The 16,248-nt window shown below is 50.6% G+C and overlaps 2 protein-coding genes across 2 annotated transcripts in view; one reads left to right on the top strand and one right to left on the bottom strand.

Moving 5' to 3' along the window:
- Positions 1-3,027, bottom strand: part of LOC144767502 (uncharacterized) — an 83,596-nt gene extending 80,569 nt beyond the window's left edge. The window contains exon 1 of the mRNA XM_078650954.1: positions 2,853-3,027. The gene's annotated coding sequence lies outside the window, so the exon portion shown is untranslated. The remainder of the gene's footprint in view (positions 1-2,852) is intronic.
- An 82-nt stretch (positions 3,028-3,109) lies between these two features.
- The window catches only part of LOC144767774 (uncharacterized), a 67,810-nt gene continuing 54,671 nt past the window's right edge, over positions 3,110-16,248 (top strand). Inside the window, exon 1 of the mRNA XM_078651187.1 lies at positions 3,110-3,244. The gene's annotated coding sequence lies outside the window, so the exon portion shown is untranslated. The remainder of the gene's footprint in view (positions 3,245-16,248) is intronic.

Here is a 16,248-nt window from a genome sequence, read left to right as displayed (position 1 = left end):
GTAAAACCCTAGAGAACGGCATACCTTTGTCAGGCTCGCCTTACAATGGTGGGTCTCCATCAGATGAACTGTCGAAACTGTAATAAATAATTGTGAAGGAAAGTCATAGTAAACCCAACAGGCCCGTCATCGGTCATTTATATGTTAATTGTGAACCCTAATATAACGGACATTTTTCGTTTCTGCCTGGAGCTGGGAGAGAAATAGACTTTTGTGACTACCTTCCTCTGCAAATTCTCTAAAAAACTGTCTTTCCAAACTCCTTTAAGGGTACGACAGAAAAGAGCTGCAGGACGAGGCACTGTTTTCGACAACATGAGAAGAAAGGGCCGACCTGATGCCCCTGCTCGATGTCCAGTGTTTGCCGACAAGTCCCCGCTCTCTGAATTCGGTCACACGCCCGCCTATCTGAAGTCTCTCGTTCCCCTAGTTTGTTCCTAATTTGGCCTTGCTCCATCCCCCTTTTCCTCCGACCTACCCTATGGACTGTTTTGTACGCTCTTCTTCCATCTGAACTTTCTGACAATCACCTCAAAGGACACAGGGCGAAAAGGACCTTTCCGACCAGGAATACGAGGGAAAGGTCGTGCCCTGCAACGCGAGACCTAGAATAGAGCTGGACCCGTAGCTCCATCGCCGGTGCTCCACAGCGCCAACGAAAGACAACAAAGAATAATGAGAACTCGTTTAACTTCGAACATTTGACATCCTCAATCACCGTTTCTGCTATGCCTCATTTCTCTCCCAGCCGCCGTTGTATTGATTATGCTCCAATCCGAATCCGATATATGTAATAACCTACCAGTTCACATTACGAAATGTACTCGCTGCTCACGCTACAGAATCGTTTTTGTATTGCATTTCTATGACTTTCCTGCTGAACAAGTTTATCAAAGTTTATCAAATAGGTCCACCTCCTAAAAACTAGAAATCTCAAAATGTATTGTTTACAACTCTTTCATCTAGGGTTCCTACCGTTTTCTTTCTCATGCCCACCACAATAGAACCGAGTAGAAAATGAACCAGCAAGATGTCTTGAATATGTTAAAGGGAGGACTGTTGAAAATTAGTACGGTTTGGTGAACATTATCTGCGCCATCTTGCCTCTTCCCCTGATGCCACACTTTTGTCGTGCGCACCCGCCATTTTAGAATGCCCTGATCAGAACGAACCCTTTCTCATGTCGCTGGCCCCTGACATAGCCCTTCGCCTTCACTAAGCCTGCACGCTGACCAAACCCCCTGCTTGCACCTGCCTCGAGTCATAAACTCCTCTTCGGCGCTGCTCTGCCCCAGGCCCTCATCCTGTTCCCAGCGCGACACCTCCCTTCTTCCCTTTCATGATCCCCGGCCCTTAGATGCAAACCCCCTTTTTCCCCGTGTGCCCGTTTGTCTTCCCCGTTCCCAGGCCGACACTCAGCTCTGCCGATACTATTCCTTGCCCCTCCCCGTACAATAGAAAGCTTCCCCCATCAAAGGATCCCCGGGTTGATCAAAGCCCCCACTCCATGAGATCCGATCAAACCCCCCACATTCCGTGAATCGGCGGAATATCCAGCTGCGCGATACTCATCACCTGTTGTGACTAGGGTGGGGACTTCAACTGTAAATGTGTGTGGGAACGGGCCCAAAGGGGAGTTCCGGGAATGTCTTTTCCATACATCAAAGCTTTAACATGAATGTGTAATCTGCAATAAAGTCATAAAACAGTGTATAAGAGGCCAGGCCTCAGAAATGTAGCTAGAGCACCTCAGAACGATACTTTCTGCCCGTTTTGTTGTGTTCTCCTCCGGAGAGAATAAAAACCTTGTTTCCTGCCTTCCAGTCTCCAGCGCCTGCCTCTTCATTGATTAAATAACTAGAGGGTCACAGAGGCAATACCGCCGGGCAAATACCGATTGTCCCCGACCCGACTCAGGTTTAACACATCTGCCCCTTGCATCCCGCGATGATGGTGTGAGGCCGATATACCTGCCCCCTGCACTCCCTGATGATGGTGTGAGGTCAGTACACCTGCCCCTGCACCCCCTGATGATGGTGTGAGGTCAGTACACCTGCCCCCTGCACCCCTGATGATGGTGTGGGGTCAGTACACATGCCCCCTACACCGCCTGATGATGGTGCGAGGCCAGTACACCTGCTTGCGGCATCCCCTGATGATGGTGTGAGGCCAGTACACCTCAGGCTGCACCCCCTGATGATAGTGTGAGGCTAGTACACCTCCCCCCCTGCACCCCTTGATGATGGTGTGAGGTTAGTACACCTGCCCCCTCTCCCCTGATGATGGTGTAAGGCCAGTACACCTGCCCCCTGCACCCCCTGATGATGGTGTGAGGCCAGTACACCTGCCCCCTGCACCACCTGAAGATGGTGTGAGGCCAGTACACCTGCCCCCTGCACCCCTGATGATAGTGTGAGGCCAATATACCTGCCCCCTGCACCCCCTGATGATGGTGTGTGGTCAGTACATCTGCCCCCGATGATGGTGTGAGGTAAGTACACCTGCCCCCTGTACTCCCTGATGATGGTGTGAGGTCAGTACACATGCCCCCGATGATGGTGTGAGGCCAGCACACCTGTCCCCTGCACCCCCAGATGATGGTGTGAGGTCAGTACAACTTCCCCCGATGATGGTGTGAAGACAGTACACCTGTCCCCTGCATCCCTCGATGATTGTGTGAGGTCAGTACACCTGCCCCCTGATGATGGTGTGAGGCCAGTACATATGCCCCCTGCACCTCCTGATGATGGTGTGACGTCAGTGCCCCCAAGGCTGCACCCCCTGATGATGGTGTGAGCTCAGTGCACCTCAGGCTGTATTCACACCTCTTGGTTGTGAGAGGTCTCACTTACCCCTGATGAAATTAAGGTAACTGCAGCCAGTGCTCCTCCTTCCACCGGACAGACAGACAGACACTGGGGGCTCCTCTCCTCTGCAGCTGGCTGGGGCTTACTGCTGGTGCTGGCTCTGCCCTCGCTGACCCGGATACTATCACACTCACAAGCCTGAGGAGAGCTCAGCCGCATCCGGTACTGACGCTGACTCTGCCGCCGCTAACCCGGAAGCAGACATTACTGAGAGGGCGGGGACGGGGTAAAGGTATCCTGAGAGGAGGCTTCATTCCGCCTCCGCTGCTGGTGCTGACGCTGCCCCTGGTGACCCGGACACTGTTCCCCTCAAAGGCCTGAAGAGAGCTCCATCGGCTCCGTTGCTTGTTGAAGAGACCCTTGAAGGAGGAGAGAGGGTGAGACTGAGAGGGGGGCGAGGGACAGAAGAGGGGGGAGGGGGCAGAGGAGAGGGAGAGAGGAGGGGGAGAGGAGGAGGAGAGGAGGAGAGGAGGAGAGGAGGGGAGGAGGGGAGGAGGGGGGAGGGGAGTCCAGGGGTGTATAGAGGAGGTGAGTCCAGAGGGAGGGGAGGTGAGTCCAGTGGTGTAGAGGGGAGGTGAGTCCAGGGGGGAGAGGGGAGGTGAGTCCAGGGGGTAGAGGGGAGGTGATTCCTGGAGTGTAGAGGGGAGGTGAGTCCAGGGGTGTAGAGGGGAGGTGAGTCCAGGGGGGAGAGGGGAGGTGAGTCCAGGGGGTAGAGGGGAGGTGATTCCTGGAGTGTAGAGGGGAGGTGAGTCCAGGGGTGTAGAGGGGAGGTGAGTCCAGGGGTGTAGAGAGGAGGTGAGTCCAGGGGTGTAGAGGGGAGGTGAGTCCAGGGGTGTAGAGGGGAGGTGAGTCCAAGGGTGTAGAGGCGAGGTGAGTCCAGGGGTGTAGAGGCGAGGTGAGTCCAGGGGTGTAGAGAGGAGGTGAGTCCAGGGGGGAGAGGGGAGGTGAGTCCAGGGGTGTAGAGGGGAGGTGATTCCTGGAGTGTAGAGGGGAGGTGAGTCCAGGGGTGTAGAGGGGAGGTGAGTCCAGGGGTGTAGAGGGGAGGTGAGTCCAGGGGTGTAGAGGGGAGGTGAGTACAGGGGTGAGAGGGGAGGTGAGTCCAGGGATGTAGAGGGGAGGTGAGTCCAGGGATGTAGAGGGGAGGTGAGTCCAGGGATGTAGAGGGGAGGTGAGTCCAGGGATGTAGAGGGGAGGTGAGTCCAGGGGGGAGAGGGGAGGTGAGTCCAGGGGTGTAGAGGGGAGGTGAGTCCAGGGGTGTAGAGGGGAGGTGAGTCCAGGGGTGTAGAGGGGAGGTGAGTCCAGGAGTGTAGAGGGGAGGTGAGTCCAGGAGTGTAGAGGGGAGGTGAGTCCAGGAGTGTAGAGGGGAGGTGAGTCCAGGAGTGTAGAGGGGAGGTGAGTCCAGGGGTGTAGAGGGGAGGTGAGTCCAGGGGTGTAGAGGGGAGGTGAGTCCAGGGGTGTAGAGGGGAGGTGAGTCCAGGGGTGTAGAGGGGAGGTGAGTCCAGGGGTGTAGAGGGGAGGTGAGTCCAGGGGTGTAGAGGGGAGGTGAGTCCAGGGGTGTAGAGGCGAGGTGAGTCCAGGGGTGTAGAGGGGAGGTGAGTCCAGGGGTGTAGAGGCGAGGTGAGTCCAGGGGGGTGTAGAGGCGAGGTGAGTCCAGGGGTGTAGAGAGGAGGTGAGTCCAGGGTGTAGAGAGGGGGTGAGTCCAGGGGTCTAGAGGGGAGGGGAGTCCAAGGGTCTAGAGGGGAGGTGAGGAACAATAAAAGCATTATAATGCTCCACTCCATGGGAGAAGACTCTCAGGGCGAAAGGAGCATTATATTTTTTACAAAAAGAAAATCTAGTTTCAGGATTTTCTTTTTGCAAACAAAAAACAATTACTCCATGCTACAGGGCTGCGCCATACACATTGCCAGGAACCGCCGTCATATTTTGATAAATGCTTGGCAGTCATTTATAAATTATGTGGACGGCTCTCCACCATGGGTATGAAGTAATATATTCTGTTCCATTGGCAAAACTGCAGGCCATCCTTCAAGTAATGAATCAAGCCCATAATATCATATTCCATAAGTGTGTCTTGTTTGAATATGTTTGTTTGAAGCCCCTCTCAATTATTTGAATGTTCTGTTTTGGGTTGGACGTTACCTTGTTTGATGTACTGAGCAAAAGCGCAGGAAAGGCCTCTTTAGGAAGTGGCCAGGTCTTATAGGCATTGCTCCATTAACCGGTTGGATCTGTGATTCATCTGGAGTTGCTGTCTTTAGTGACAAAAGTTTCACTTCCATGACCTCCTGGAGGGTTCTGCTCTATTGTGGAAATCCGGATTGTTACAATTCTGTTTAATTACAGTGACTTTTTGTTCTTCTGGAAGTGAAGTTCCAAGTTGCTGATATTTTGGTTAATTGAGCAAAGAGAGAGGAATAGTTTTGGTGCCTCTGATTGATAAAGGGACATGTATGCTCTGATTAGTCACTGAATTGATGGTAAATGTAGTTTTTTGTGTTTGACTGTTCTTAATGGCGGCTGCGAATATTGCAGCAAAGATTGAGTAGCATAATCCTCACCTTCGTATGGTTAATAGAATTGATAGTGCTTGACACAAAACTCGCTAAACCTTTTATCCTTCAAAATCTTCTGTTACGTTGTACACTCCAGTGCACAGGAACAGTATTCATTTCACAGAAAGCACTTTAAATGTTCAATTATGGCATCCACTCCAGTGCACAGGAACAGTATCCAGCTCACAGAAAGCACTTTAAATGTTCAATTATGGCATACACTCCAGTGCACAGGAACAGTATCCAGCTCACAGAAAGCCCTTTAAATGTTCAATTATGGCATACACTCCAGTGTGCATGAACAGCTTCCTCTTTAATATGCATGTATGATACCCCTCCATCTCTAGGATTCTCTGAGGCCACATATCATGTGTTGCTATGTACTGCAGGAAAGGAATTAGTTTATAACATTCTTCAGCCAGACAACCGTCATCGCAAATGTACTATCAAAAATTCCCATGCTTCTCTGTTTTAAAAAAACATATTTTATTAATTTTTATGCTTAACAATCCAGCGTGACAGCGAATCATATGTAACAAAATACATATAGGAGTTTCCTACTAGAATCAGAGGGCGATCATTTCAATGTACTTATATTCTGTAAAGCGGTGTTACCACCGTAGAAGATGCAGTGACAGTGCTGTAACTCGTTGTAGCAGTGCTGGTGTCACTGGTATATTCATTCGTTCTACGTCATCTTAACCTAGCCCCGCCTTCCTATAACTTACAACAAAAACATTCCCACCCCCTCCCTTCCCTAGACTCCCTCCTGTCCTCCCATGAGGCGATAAATAATTGGTTTAGTCCCTGTTCGTATGTATATTTCCAATTAATTGGTTTAAAGCTGTGCGTGTATCTGGTTTGTTAATGTCTGGGGGGATCTGCTTTTGGTTTTCTACGTTTTGTATTGGTGGGTGAGTATCTAAACGACAGCGTCCTAATGTAATGAAGCTTCAGAGGATATAAAGAGTTCACGCACTGCGGCCCATTCTAGTGAAATAGGGGTCTTTCTTAATCCCATGGTTTCCTCCCTCCTTATTGCTATGCTTTCGGCCCTTCCCCATCTGACTCCTTCTCCATGCCAGGTGAGCACTGCAGGGGGCAATGCGGATTTCCACCTCATAGTAATTGAGGGTTTTTCCAATATTAAAGCTAAGTTCGTAAATCGGGTTGCTCTGTTTGTTTCTTGCGTTTACGGCGCAGTCCTAGTATACAGTATTCTGCGGTGTGTCCCTATTATGTTCGTAACAGTTCCTTAGACCTTCATCACATTTGCCCAGAAGGGGACCAATCGAGGACAAGCCCATAACATATGTAGCAGATCAGCAGCCTGTGCAAGCATTGGGGACAGTGATCTCCCACCTCCGGGTACATCTTTTTTTAATCGGTGCGGTGTAAGGTAGGCCCTTTGTAACACCATGTGTTGAATACGTTTTAATTTGGCATTGCAGGACCTCTTTGTGGTATTGTAATGTGATGTCCCATTCTTTGTCAATTGTTTCTTTACCTATATCAGTGCTCCACTTTTCTCTGAGCGCCTCCAGTGAAACTGCTGTGTGGGAGTGAATTCCCTTGTGCAGCCATAGGGTTAAATGCCTTCCATTGCCCATACGGTGTAATGTATGTACTAAACTGTGTGTGGGGGGCTCTCTGCTATCTGGTGCCCAGTTCCGTCTAATGTACCTACTGATGCCGCATGTAGAATGTATAGGGAATTTGGTACCCCTTGCTTTCTAACAAAGTTCTCATGGTCTAATAAACCACTGTCAGTGGAACAGCATCACAACCGTGTTCACACCTTCTCCTGTCCATCTGGAGATGCTTCTAGTTTTTATTAGGTCTCGGCTAGCCGCGCGAAGCGCGTCTCTGCTGAGAACCTTTTCTCGGCGTGTGTGCTTCCCAGGAGACAATCCTGGCCACGTGCATGGCGATTTGAAACTGCCACGTGCACGCAAACGCGCGCTGTGGCCAGGCGCTGTCTCCTGGGAAGCTCGAAACACCACACACGCATGCGCATACACACAGACACACACACACAAGCGCCCATGCACGCACGCACGCACATACATACATACAGAGACACACCCCCCCCCCACACATACACACACACACAAGTGCACCAAGGCCCCCCCCTCCCCTCCCCTCCCTCCTCCCCCCCCTCCCTCCTCCCCCGCCGCCGTCACTGTCGCACACATACATACACACACGAGCATACACACACACACACGAGTGCACCAAGCCCCCCCAGCCCTTTTGAACTTACCTGGCCAATCTCGGGGGACTCTGCTGTCAGCACGCGGCGCGCAACCTCCTGCTGGCGCGGCCCCGGGGCTCTCCACCGCTCACAGGAGCCCCGGGGCGCGAGACGCATTGACTCCGCCTGCCTCCTCTTCCGGTCCGGATGCGGCCCCGCCCCCGTCACAGGGGACCTTGCCTGACTTCCGGTGCGGCCGCGGCGGGATTCCGGGGGGCATTTTCTGTTGCTCTCCCTCCCTAGTCACCACATAGACTGAAATCCATATTTTACACAAAAATGATCTTCCATGTTTCATGAAAAACATTTTACGAGAATTACATTTACTGTGGCATCTGAGTTTTGAAGTCACATTGTTTTGTGTGATAACAATAGCTAAACATCTAATACAATGATTAAGTGCATTAGTATAAATATACAGCTAATGACTCCTCTTCTGTGGAAATAATGATATCCTACAAGTAAAATTCGTATCGCCAAAAAAGAAGATATTAGTTCCCATACAGATACGATTGTATCCCAGCAAAAACAGTGTGGATGTATTAAAACAGCAGTTTAAATATGAGTGCAAGCCCGTGTTGGATGTGACTATGAGTGTGTGGGTGGCCAGTGGCTAAAATATCATTTGAATTGCTTGACACAGGAAAAGTGCAGACTGAGTGTGCAGAGCAGTGAGTGCAGAGTGAGTGTGCAGAGTGAGTGTGCAGAGTGAGTGTGCAGAGTAGTGAGTGCAGAGTGCAGAGTAGTGAGTGCAGAGTAGTGAGTGCAGAGTAGTGAGTGCAGAGTAGTGAGTGCAGAGTGCAGAGTAGCGAGTGCAGAGTAGCGAGTGCAGAGTAGTGAGTGCAGAGTAGTGAGTAGTCAGTGCAGAGTAGTGAGTGCAGAGTGCAGAGTAGTGAGTGCAGAGTGCAGAGTAGTGAGTGCAGAGTAGTGAGTGCAGAGTAGTGAGTGCAGAGTAGTGAGTGCAGAGTAGTGGGTGCAGAGTAGTGGGTGCAGAGTAGTGAGTGCAGAGTAGTGAGTGCAGAGTAGTGAGTGCAGAGTAGTGAGTGCAGAGTAGTGAGTGCAGAGTAGTGAGTGCAGAGTGCAGAGTAGTGAGTGCAGAGTGCAGAGTAGTGAGTGCAGAGTGCAGAGTAGTGAGTGCAGAGTAGTGAGTAGTGAGTGCAGAGTGTGCAGAGTAGTGAGTAGTGAGTGCAGAGTAGTGAGTAGTGAGTGCAGAGTAGTGAGTGCAGAGTAGTGAGTGCATAGTAGTGAGTGCAGAGTAGTGAGTAGTGAGTGCAGAGTAGTGAGTGCAGAGTAGTGAGTGCATAGTAGTGAGTAGTGAGTGCAGAGTGAGTGTGCAGAGTAGTGAGTAGTGAGTGCAGAGTAGTGCGTGCAGATTAGTGAGTGCAGAGTAGTGAGTGCAGAGTAGTGAGTGCAGAGTAGTGAGTAGTGAGTGCAGAGTAGTGAGTGCAGAGTAGTGAGTGCAGAGTAGTGAGTGCAGAGTAGTGAGTGCAGAGTAGTGAGTGCAGAGTAGTGAGTGCAGAGTAGTGAGTGCAGAGTAGTGAGTAGTGAGTGCAGAGTAGTGAGTGCAGAGTGCAGAGTAGTGAGTGCTGAGTAGTGAGTAGTGAGTGCAGAGTAGTGAGTGCAGAGTAGTGAGTGCAGAGTAGTGAGTGCAGAGTAGTGAGTGCAGAGTAGTGAGTGCAGAGTAGTGAGTAGTGAGTGCAGAGTAGTGAGTGCAGAGTAGTGAGTGCAGAGTAGTGAGTGCAGAGTAGTGAGTGCAGAGTAGTGAGTGCAGAGTAGTGAGTAGTGAGTGCAGAGTAGTGAGTGCAGAGTGCAGAGTAGTGAGTGCTGAGTAGTGAGTAGTGAGTGCAGAGTAGTGAGTGCAGAGTAGTGAGTAGTGAGTGCAGAGTGGTGAGTAGTGAGTGGTGAGTAGTGAGTGGTGAGTAGTGAGTGCAGAGTAGTGAGTGCAGAGTAGTGAGTGCAAAGTAGTGAGTGCAGAGTAGTGAGTGCAAAGTAGTGAGTGCAGAGTAGTGAGTAGTGAGTGCAGAGTGGTGAGTAGTGAGTGCAGAGTAGTGAGTGCAAAGTAGTGAGTGCAGAGTAGTGAGTGCAAAGTAGTGAGTGCAGAGAAGTGAGTGCAGAGTAGTGAGTAGTGGGTGCAGAGTAGTGAGTAGTGGGTGCAGAGTAGTGAGTAGTGAGTGCAGAGTAGTGAGTAGTGAGTGCAGAGTAGTGAGTAGTGAGTGCAGAGTAGCGAGTGCAGAGTAGTGGGTGCAGAGTAGTGAGTAGTGAGTGCAGAGTAGTGAGTAGATTAGTGAGTAGAGTAGTGAGTAGAGTAGTGAGTAGAGTAGTGAGTAGTGAGTAGAGTAGTGAGTAGTGAGTAGAGTAGTGAGTAGTGAGTGCAGAGTAGTGAGTAGTGAGTAGAGTAGTGAGTAGTGAGTAGAGTAGTGAGTAGAGTAGTGAGTAGAGTAGTGAGTAGTGAGTAGAGTAGTGAGTAGAATAGTGAGTAGTAAGTAGAGTAGTGAGTAGTGAGTAGAGTAGTGAGTGCAGAGTAGTGAGTAGAGTAGTGAGTAGTGAGTAGTGAGTAGAGTAGAGTAGTGAGGTGAGTAGTGAGTGCAGAGTAGTGAGTAGAGTAGTGAGTAATGAGTAGAGTAGTGAGGTGAGTAGAGTAGAGTAGTGAGTAAAGTAGTGAGCGCAGAATAGTGAGTAGTGAGTAGAGTAGTGGGTAGTGAGTAGAGTAATGAGTAGTGAGTAGAGTAGTGAGTAGTAAGTAGTGAGTAGAGTAGTGAGTAGTGAGTAGAGTAGTGAGTGGAGAGTAGTGAGTAGTGAGTAGAGTAGTGAGTAGTGAGCAGAGTAGTGAGTGCAGAGTAGTGAGTAGAGTAGTGAGTAGTGAGTAGAGTAGTGAGTAGTGAGCAGAGTAGTGAGTAGTGAGCAGAGTAGTGAGTAGTGAGTGCAGAGTAGTGAGTAGAGTAGTGAGTAGTGAGTAGAGTAGAGTAGTGAGGTGAGTAGTGAGTAGTGAGTGCAGAGTAGTGAGTAGAGTAGTGAGTAATGAGTAGAGTAGTGAGGTGAGTAGAGTAGAGTAGTGAGTAAAGTAGTGAGCGCAGAATAGTGAGTAGTGAGTAGAGTAGTGAGTAGTGAGTAGAGTAATGAGTAGTGAGTAGAGTAGTGAGTAGTAAGTAGTGAGTAGAGTAGTGAGTAGTGAGTAGAGTAGTGAGTGGAGAGTAGTGAGTAGAGTAGTGAGTAGTGAGCAGAGTAGTGAGTGCAGAGTAGTGAGTAGTGAGTAGAGTAGTGAGTAGTGAGTAGAGTAGTGAGTAGAGTAGTGAGTAGTGAGTAAAGTAGTGAGTAGTGAGCAGAGTAGTGAGTGCAGAGTAGTGAGTAGTGAGTAGAGTAGTGAGTAGTGAGCAGAGTAGTGAGTGCAGAGTAGTGAGTAGTGAGTAGAGTAGTGAGTAGTGAGTAGAGTAGTGAGTAGTGAGTGCAGAGTAGTGAGTAGTGAGTGCAAAGTAGTGAGTTGAGTAGTGAGTAGTGAGTAGAGTAGTGAGTGCAGAGTAGTGAGTAGTGAGTAGAGTAGTGAGTAGTGAGTAGAGTAGTGAGTAGTGATTGCAGAGTAGTGAGTAGTGAGTAGAGAAGTGAGTAGTGAGTAGAGTAATGAGTAGTGAGTAGAGTAGTGAGTAGTGAGTAGTGAGTGCAGAGTAGTGAGTAGTGAGTAGAGTAGTGAGTAGAGTAGTGAGTAGAGTAGTGAGTAGAGTAGTGAGTAGAGTAGTGAGTAGAGTAGTGAGTAGAGTAGTGAGTAGTGAGTGCTGAGTAGTGAGTAGAGTAGTGAGTAGAGTAGTGAGTAGCGTAGTGAGTAGCGTAGTGAGTAGAGTAGTGAGTAGTGAGTAGAGTAGTGAGTAGTGAGTAGAGTACTGAGTAGTGAGTAGAGTAGTGAGTAGTGAGTTGAGTAGTGAGTAGTGAGTAGAGTAGTGAGTAGTGAGTAGTGAGTATAGTAGTGAGTAGTGAGTAGAGTAGTGAGTAGTGAGTGCAGAGTAGTGAGTAGTGAGTAGAGTAGTGAGTTGAGTAGTGAGTAGTGAGTAGAGTAGTGAGTAGTGAGTAGTGAGTATAGTAGTGAGTAGTGAGTAGAGTAGTGAGTAGTGAGTGCAGAGTAGTGAGTAGAGTAGTGAGTAGAGTAGAGTAGTGAGGTGAGTAGTGAGTAGTGAGTGCAGAGTAGTGAGTAGAGTAGTGAGTGCAGAGTAGTGAGTAGAGTAGTGAGTAATGAGTAGAGTAGTGAGGTGAGTAGAGTAGTGAGTAAAGTAGTGAGCGCAGAGTAGTGAGTAGTGAGTAGAGTAGTGAGTAGTGAGTAGAGTAATGAGTAGTGAGTAGAGTAGTGAGTAGTGAGTAGAGTAGTGAGTAGTGAGTAGAGTAGTGAGTGGAGAGTAGTGAGTAGTGAGTAGAGTAGTGAGTAGTGAGCAGAGTAGTGAGTAGTGAGCAGAGTAGTGAGTAGTGAGTGCAGAGTAGTGAGTAGTGAGTAGAGTAGTATGTAGTGAGTAGAGTAGTGAGTAGAGTAGTGAGTAGAGTAGTGAGTAGAGTAGTGAGTAGTGAGTAGAGTAGTGAGTGCAGAGTAGTGAGTAGAGTAGTGAGTAGAGTAGTGAGTAGTGAGTGCAGAGTAGTGAGTAGTGAGTAGAGTAGTGAGTAGAGTAGTGAGTAGAGTAGTGAGTAGAGTAGTGAGTAGTGAGTGCAGAGTAGTGAGTAGAGTAGTGAGTAGTGAGTGCAGAGTAGTGAGTAGTGAGTAGTGAGTCCAGAGTAGTGAGTAGTGAGTAGTAAGTGCAGAGTAGTGAGTAGAGTAGTGAGTAGTGAGTAGTGAGTAGAGTAGTGAGTAGTGAGTAAAGTAGTGAGTAGTGAGTAGAGTAGTGAGTAGTGAGTAGAGTAGTGAGTAGAGTATTGAGTAGAGTAGTGAGTAGAGTAGTGAGTAGTGAGTGCTGAGTAGTGAGTAGAGTAGTGAGTAGAGTATTGAGTAGAGTAGTGAGTAGTGAGTGCTGAGTAGTGAGTAGAGTAGTGAGTAGTGAGTGCAGAGTAGTGAGTAGTGAGTGCAGAGTAGTGAGTGCAGAGTAGTGAGTAGTGATTGCAGATTAGTGAGTGGCTGGCCCTGTTTCTAGCTCAAGCGGCACCGGTACCTGTAGTCTAAAGATAATACCTCTGCCTCAAGTGAAGTACTCTGGTACCCAAGGATGACTAGCAAACAATATTATTCACAACGTTGCTTACTATTCAGCAACATTTGACAGTTTGCAAATCATCTTTATAAAACAATTCAGAGTTTGATAACAAATTAATGCAACACATTGTAATATACAATGCCAATAGCTCAAACTTTAATGCTGCGAGACCTATTGCATTGTAAATGCTTGTTACTCTTGTTTGTGTGGGGATCCCTAACCATGGAACATTAGGGGTGCAGGGGAGTAACCTCTTAGTGTATTGGATTGTTTTTTTTCAATACCTGAGGGCTGTTTGGGGTCCTTCCTCCAGGCAATAACAGGGCATGGAGGGTCCTCTGCCCTGGTGTCTGTTGCGTCATCCCTGTCTCATGGAGGGTCCTCTGCTCAGGTGTCTGTTGCGTCATCCCTGTCTCATGGAGGGTCCTCTGCTCTGGTGTCTGTTGCATCATCCCCGACTCATGGAGGGTCCTCTGCTCTGGTGTCTGTTGCGTCGTCCCCGTCTCATGGAGGGTCCTCTGCTCTGGTGTCTGTTGCGTCATCCCTGTCTCATGGAGGGTCCTCTGCTCTGGTGTCTGTTGCGTCATCCCTGTCTCATGGAGGGTCCTCTGCTCTGGTGTCTGTTGCGTCATCCCTGTCTCATGGAGGGTCCTCTGCTCTGGTGTCTGTTGCGTCATCCCTGTCTCATGGAGGGTCCTTTGCTCTGGTGTCTGTTGCGTCATCCCTGTCTCATGGAGGGTCCTCTCCTCTGGTGTCTGTTGCGTTGTCCCCGTCTCATGGAGGGTCCTCTGCTCTGGTGTCTGTTGCATCGTCCCTATCTCATGGAGGGTCCTCTGCTCTGGTGTCTGTTGCGTCATCCCTGTCTCATGGAGGGTCCTCTGTGGAGAAGTGTGGCTCAGGGGTTAGAGGCAGCAGACCCGGAAGCTGAGATCGGTCCTGGACCAGGGTTCAATTCCCCGCCTCGGCGGGTCTTGGGCTAAAAATTCCACGGACTCGATAATTCTCGCCCCGGTGCCTCCTCGACTCTGGGGTGCACACTCTGCGACTCTGGGCAAAAGCTTGCTTAATCTCCACAACGGCCCCTCGCGGCGGGATGCCTGACTTTCACCTTGCGGATACCCTGATATCTCACAGGGGAATACCAGGACGGGTTCCCTAAGCAAGCGCCGGGACACCCACTGCGGGTAGCTGTGCGCTATATAAGCTCAACTACATTTACATTTACTCTGCTCTGGTGTCTGTTGCGTCATCCCCGTCTCATGGAGGGTCCTCTGCTCTGGTGTTGGTTGTGTCGTCCCCGTCTCATGGAGGGTCCTCTGGTCTGGTGTCTGTTGCGTCATCCCTGTCTCATGGAGGGTCCTCTGCTCTGGTGTCTGTTGCGTCATCCCCGTCTCATGGAGGGTCCTCTGCTCTGGTGTCTGTTGCGTCATCCCTGTCTCATGGAGGGTCCTCTGCTCTGGTGTCTGTTGCGTCGTCCCCGTCTCATGGAGGGTCCTCTGCTCTGGTGTCTGTTGCTTCATCCCTGTCTCATGGAGGGTCCTCTGCTCTGGTGTCTGTTGCGTTATCCCTGTCTCATGGAGGGTCCTCTGCTCTGGTGTCTGTTGCGTCATCCATGTCTCATGGAGGGTCCTCTGCTCTGGTGTCTGTTGCGTCATCCCTGTCTCATGGAGGGTCCGCTGCTCTGGTGTCTGTTGCGTTATCCCTGTCTCATGGAGGGTCCTCTGCTCTGGTGTCTGTTGCGTCATCCATGTCTCATGGAGGGTCCTCTGCTCTGGTGTCTGTTGCGTCATCCCTGTCTCATGGAGGGTCCTCTGCTCTGGTGTCCGTTGCGTCATCCCTGTCTCATGGAGGGTCCTCTGCTCTAGTGTCCGTTGCGGCATCCCTGTCTCATGGAGGGTCCTCTGCTCTGGTGTCTGTTGCATCGTCCCCGTCTCATGGAGGGTCCTCTGCTCTGGTGTCTGTTGCGTCATCCCCGTCTCATGGAGGGTCCTCTGCTCTGGTGTCTGTTGCGTCATCCATGTCTCATGGAGGGTCCTCTGCTCTGGTGTCTGTTGCGTCATCCCTGTCTCATGGAGGGTCCTCTCCTCTGGTGTCTGTTGCGTTATCCCTGTCTCATGGAGGGTCCTCTACTCTGGTGTCTGTTGCGTCATCCCTGTCTCACGGAGGGTCCTCTGCTCTGGTGTCTGTTGTGTCGTCCCTGTCTCAGGGAGGGTCCTCTGCTCTGGTGTCTGTTGCGTCATCCCTGTCTCATGGAGGGTCCTCTGCTCTGGTGTCTGTTGCGTCATCCCTGTCTCATGGAGGGTCCTCTGCTCTGGTGTCTGTTGCGTCATCCCTGTCTCATGGAGGGTCCTCTGCTCTGGTGTCTGTTGCGTCGTCTCTATCTCATGGAGGGTCCTCTGCTCTGGTGTATGTTGCATCGTCCCCGTCTCATGGAGGGTCCTCTGCTCTGGTGTCTGTTGCGTCATCCCTGTCTCATGGAGGGTCCTCTGCTCTGGTGTCTGTTGCGTCATCCCTGTCTCATGGAGGGTCCAGTGCTCTGGTGTCTGTTGCGTCATCCCTGTCTCATGGAGGGTCCTCTGCTCTGGTGTCTGTTGCGTCATCCCTGTCTCATGGAGGGTCCTCTGCTCTGGTGTCTGTTGTGTCATCCCTGTCTCATGGAGGGTCCTCTGCTCTGGTGTCTGTTGCGTTATCCCTATCTCATGGAGGGTCCTCTGCTCTGGTGTCTGTTGCGTCATCCCTGTCTCATGGAGGGTCCTCTGCTCTGGTGTCTGTTGCGTCATCCCTGTCTCATGGAGGGTCCTCTGCTCTGGTGTCTGTTGCGTCATCCCCGTCTCATGGAGGGTCCTCTGCTCTGGTGTCTGTTGCGTCGTCCCTGTCTCATGGAGGGTCCTCTGCTCTGGTGTCTGTTGCGTCATCCCTGTCTCATGAAGGGTCCTCTGCTCTGGTGTCTGTTGCGTCATCCCTGTCTCATGGAGGGTCCTCTGCTCTGGTGTCTGTTGCGTCATCCCTGTCTCATGGAGGGTCCTCTGCTCTGGTGTCTGTTGCGTCATCCCTCTCAAGGAGGGTCCTCTGCTCTGGTGTCTGTTACATCATCCCTGTCTCATGGAGGGTCCAGTGCTCTGGTGTCTGTTGCGTCATCCCTGTCTCATGGAGGGTCCTCTGCTCTGGTGTCTGTTGCGTCATCCCTGTCTCATGGAGGGTTCTCTGCTCTGGTGTCTGTTGCGTCATCCCCGTCTAATGGAGGGTCCTCTACTCTGGTGTCTGTTGCGTCATCCCTGTCTCATGGAGGTTATGACCTGCAGTCCAGTATGATAGCCATTGAAGTTGACTCGCATAGCAGTGTGCCTTAAAGTCCGGGACCCCCAAGCCTCCCCGGTCAGTACTCAGCTGAATTTTCAAGAGCCCCACTCTCC

The sequence above is a fragment of the Lissotriton helveticus genome, chromosome 1_1, assembly GCF_964261635.1.
Source record: "Lissotriton helveticus chromosome 1_1, aLisHel1.1, whole genome shotgun sequence".
NCBI lineage: Eukaryota > Metazoa > Chordata > Amphibia > Caudata > Salamandridae > Lissotriton > Lissotriton helveticus.
The sequence above is the reverse complement of the archived record's forward strand: the minus strand, read 5'-3'. Positions and strand labels throughout refer to the sequence as shown.